Genomic DNA, 5,000 nt, shown 5'->3' with positions numbered 1-5,000 from the left:
GGGTGGCTGTATTTTTGGACGGGATAATTTTAGGACATCCGCACGTCTGCGACTGCTGCAGATGCTTCCAACCATCGCTGACGAGACGTCGTCGACGGCTGTTTGGGGCTTCTGGGTGTTTCTGTTGGTGTTTTGTTTTGTTTTGTTTTGTTTTTACTGCACAGGATGAAGATGGAAAAAGGGAAGTACATTTGTCAGTGTTCTTCCATACGCCTCTCCTTCCTCATCTCAGAAAGGGGCATCATCACCATCAAGGAAGTGAACTGATGCGATTAGGATGTTTGCTAATTAGCAGGCGGTGGAGAAATGAGGGGGGAGGACATTGTACCTCATACCTTAATGCAGCGTTTTGAAGAAAATTAGTAATCACTTACCGTTCAATTGCAGTGCTTCTTTTCATGTGATGCATGATCCTATCAGGCGTTCCCATTTTCAATCAAATTAGAATTTACATAAACAAACCCGTATAAAAGGATATAGATCATTAAAGTGAGCTGTAATGGGCTGGCCAGTGGCTATGTAATTTATTAGTTGCATCTGGAATAAATTCAGTGCCGTCTTATGGAAATCAGCACTGGTTACTCTAGTAGACGCAGGCTGCTACTGTCACAGGCCTGGGAACAGCTTTGAGAAAAGTGAGAGAAGCTGGTGCATAGCATATACGCAGCAAGATTCATCAAGCATGGCAAAGTAAAGGAGGCAGGAGCACTCTGCTTATACTGATCCCAGAACAGGGACTGACCATGTTTGGTGTTTGATCTTGCCTCTTCATCACGATTACCTCGTGTTCTGTGGTTTCCTGCTCCACCTGGGATCAGTCGGGGCATTCTTCGGTCTTTAAGGTGAAAGAAGCGGCCGACACATTTAATCTGCTTGGTCACCATGGATTCCTTTCCGTTCTGTCAGCAGAAAGTCCCGATGCAGCTTAGCCTGAATTTTCCGACATCTTATACACCTGTCATTTGTTACAAACGAATGACTGACGAGCGTCAGGGAAGAATACTGTCTACAGCTGAGCTTTGTGGGTAATGTTGTGTCACCTGAAAATGTTGCCAGAGGGTTTGGTTCTAGCGAGCTTATCTTGGATGTGGCTAAAAGCTGTGTGCTTATGCAAAATGCAATGACCTCTCCCCGACTTCCTTGCTGGTTGTCACATCACGCACCAATGAAATGTTCGGAATGGTGAGCCCTGCGGCTGGAGGTGGGCGGAGCTCTGTATCCCTGCGGCTGGAGGTGGGCGGAGCTCTGTATCCCTGCGGCTGGAGGTGGGCGGAGCTTTGTTTCTCTCCTGCCTGTGAAAGTCCAGGGCAAACGTTTCCACTGTCTAATAAGTTCATCTGTTACACATACAAGCAAGTGATGATCATGTCAGATCTGACATGAGAGAATTGCTCTTATTTTTTTTTATTCTTACCAAGGAAAAGGAAACATGATGATAGAAAAAAAACGGATGGTGTTAGGCATTGCTTGGAAAACAACTACCTGTGTCCCGAATGAACAACCGAGCAGCTGTGCAGCGTTTGCTTTTACTGATATTTATATTTTTTAGCACCGTTATTATGGGATCTATACATCACCATTTGCAGACAAGCCTTTAGATACCACTGACAGTTGCCTGGTTAAGGTCCTTCCCCTAAACGTTGCCTCGCTGTTTGTAGTTCCTCTATGCTTTTTGTGAGATCATGCTGTAATGGCTGTCCACGCAACACCTATCATTCCACAAGCACGTAGTTGTATGCTGCTTGCTTGCTTCAGTAAAAGACTGTTTTTCCATCGGGATTGGGAAGAGAGCGACTCTCCGGTAAACGTGGGGGGACGCAGCGTCACCGGCTACGGTCCCGTCTCCTCGCGAGGCATCACGCGCACTCTTAACGCCGCGCCAAAAGCCCCACTGAATGAGCCGCGCAGCCGTCCCGCTAAGCCATCTCCTTCGAGAGCGGTTTTAGGTAATCTCATTGGTCCCGCCCTTAAGACTTCTCGGGCACTGATTTATTTTTTTGCTCTTCCAATACTCCATTATATAAACTGTCGCAGCCTGACCCCGGCTCCACCCTCAGCCTGCATCTCACCACCAACCCCCGCCACCCGTGGCCTGCAGAACGCCTCTATTTTTTTTTTTTTGCCATCGATGCCTTTGATGAAGGCAGCAGCCTCGGGCGGTAGGTGTAATCTGTGCCACATCTGGGAGTCCCACCTGGAGGCGCCCACTTTCACCTCCTGTCGGAGTTAAGCCGGTGGAGAGGCCGAGGCCAGGCCTGACAGGGAGCCGACAGGGACCCGAAGATCACCTTGTGCACGCTTGGACACCCCGCTGAGGGTCCCTTCACTCGTCTTCTCTGTGTGTGTGCGTGTCTCTGTCTCTTTTGTTCCGTTTTTATATCTCTCTCCACTTTCTCACTGTCTCCCTCGTTGATGCGCTTTCCCAATGACGTGTCTTCCTTTGTTTCTGTGACACTTACCCACACATGTATTATATATATATAGTGTACATATCGAGTATTGTGTGCATTGTAAAGATAAAGATAAACATTGTATTGTAAGACATGCCTTTAGAAAGCCTTTGGACTGCTTGGAAGTATTTATGTACTTATGTTGCCAAGGAGCTTGGTAGTTCTGACAGGTTTTAAATGTGTTTAGGGGTTGTCTGATATCCCACGTTTTGCTGTTATCCTTAGTTTAGAGGATGACTGCTTGCTTTCACGTGCACACACACACACACACACACACACACACACACTTGTACACGTTTCTCCTTCACAGGACTACATACCCAAGTGCTTATACCATACAGCGTATAGAAGGATAAGGCCTCAACCAGCACAACCAAGTTCGGATTTTCCTTTGAACGGCCGAAGAGCAAGAGAAGCGTCAGTGAAAATCATGGAAGGCGACGCAGGGGTTGTGTCACCTGTGTGCAGGTGCCTGGGCCCGTCTGAACAACCTCCGGAGACAAACCCTCACCTCATCTGTCGGTTCTAAAGATCTCGTCGGCATTTCAGAAGGGTCCTGTGAATGTTTCCCCATCGTCTTCTCGGGGAGACCATGGCTGGAGATCAACATGACTGTCCGTGTTTATGCCCGCCGTAGCTCCTGAGGCCTTTAATCACCGCATCCTTTAATATTAACGGCTTCTCCTCAGATAGTTTCAACCTTACAAGGCAGTGTCTATAGATTTGGCATCTATTTCGTAGCTGAAATCTGCCTGGCACAGAAGTATAAAAAGCTTTTCAAACTTTATGTATGCATTATGTATTTATTTACAGTGGTGTGAAAAAGTGTTTGCCCCCTCCCTGAGATCTTATTTTTGCATGTTTGTCATACTTAAATGTTTCAGATCATCAAACAAATTTAAATATTAGACAAATATAACACAAGTAAACACAAAATGCAGTTTTTAAAGCAGCTTCAGATCCCAGGTGGCTCAGGAGAAGATGGATGCTATGACACTTAGTGGCCTGGTTCCTGCTAAATTCCTAAAGAGAAAAAACGCATGCAGGTGGTGTGGGGTGGGGTTACGGAAAGACAAGATACAGCAGATAGATACTCAAGACATTTGCAAATGTGTGTATGCTGACTAAATGAGCAGAAGGGTGAAAAGTTTGACACCTCATCCTACATAATTTTCTTTGCGAGCTGTTGTCGGAATGAATCTTTAATGTGCTCCGTGTAATTCAGGAAGGAGCGTGCTCTCTGCCAAATTTGTTCGCCGGGGCTTTTTTGCTCGAAAGCAGCATGTGTGCTCGAAGTTGTAGCGCGTGCGCTCACATGCACGCACACACACACACACACACACACACACACACACACACACACAGAGCCACCTGTTGATGGCTTCTCTCTGATCCTCGTCAATTGCCTTCAGTGCGCTGGGAGCCATTCCAAAGTTTACAATAACTTTCTGGTCTTCCATTGCACAATCGGTCACATTTCAGTGCCACAAGAGAAGGGTGTCCAAAGAAACGATTTGTTTTGGAGTTTTGTTTGTTTTTTCCCTTTTTCCTTTCTTGTTTTGCTGCTCTTGTTGTTTAAAGTATCCCGGGCAATTCGCCGCGCTTTTACCCGGCGTGAGATTTGTAATTACCAATTACCATTCTAGTGCTTCAGCAGGGTTCAATGTAAACTAATAATTTGTGTGAAACACTTAGTACATGGTTAGGGTTGATTGGTCTCATCCACAAGTCAATAGAAAAACATTTTGAGATTAATTGACTCAATTTAGAGGCTGGGCGTGGGATGATGAGGATTGGAACGAGTCCAGACAAAAGGTGGCTCAAGAGAACATGTGTTCTCACCGATAACAGAATCTCACCGAATCACCGATAACGGGTTCGGCCATCTTACCCGCCTTGGGTGGCCCTTCGGAAGGAACAGCCCTTAAACGGGCTCTATACTAGCTCGTGTCTTTTCTTTAGCTGAGTTTCTCACGTGATTAAGTCGGTACTGTTAAGTCCTCTTTGCCTTCTGCCCAATGGCGGATGTCTTCTTTGCGCTTAATTGTCGTCTAGAATCGGCTCCTCCCACCTTACCCGACCCGCAGCCGTAGGCTGTAGCAAATTGAAACTTGCCTGCCATTGCATCATGCGGACTCGCGGCGCCCGGCAAGAAGAGGGGTTACGGATCGGCGCTGTTCCGAGCACCAGACCTTCTAGACCAAGCTCTAGATGCGCCCGTGGGTTGAGTCCCGGTCCGCACTGCGTGTCCCGCGGGAACGTCGTGCAGGTCCTCTTCACGCGGAAGATAACAGCGTGAGCGTTCCATGACGTTCTGTAGGTAGCACTGACTATTTGGACCGTTTGCTCGGAGGAGGCATGTCAGAGCTCTCAGGGGAGCACAAAGCCCCAGACATGCACGTCACAACACATCAGTATCCATGTAGACTTATCTTATCCCTTGTCAGAATTATAAACAGCACTGGACCATTGTTCACACCCTGTCACAATGTTATCAAATGAATGCAATATATTTACAGGATAGTTGTTTGCTTAGAAACCTTTGGTTTT

The 5,000-nt window shown here is 46.9% G+C and overlaps 1 protein-coding gene across 2 annotated transcripts in view; it reads left to right on the top strand.

Moving 5' to 3' along the window:
• Positions 1-5,000, top strand: part of grid1b (glutamate receptor, ionotropic, delta 1b) — a 217,425-nt gene that overhangs the window by 140,114 nt on the left and 72,311 nt on the right. The gene's annotated exons all lie outside the window — the stretch shown is intronic.

The sequence above is a fragment of the Electrophorus electricus genome, chromosome 14 (assembly GCF_013358815.1).
Source record: "Electrophorus electricus isolate fEleEle1 chromosome 14, fEleEle1.pri, whole genome shotgun sequence".
Taxonomy (NCBI): domain Eukaryota; kingdom Metazoa; phylum Chordata; class Actinopteri; order Gymnotiformes; family Gymnotidae; genus Electrophorus; species Electrophorus electricus.
The sequence above is the reverse complement of the archived record's forward strand: the minus strand, read 5'-3'. Positions and strand labels throughout refer to the sequence as shown.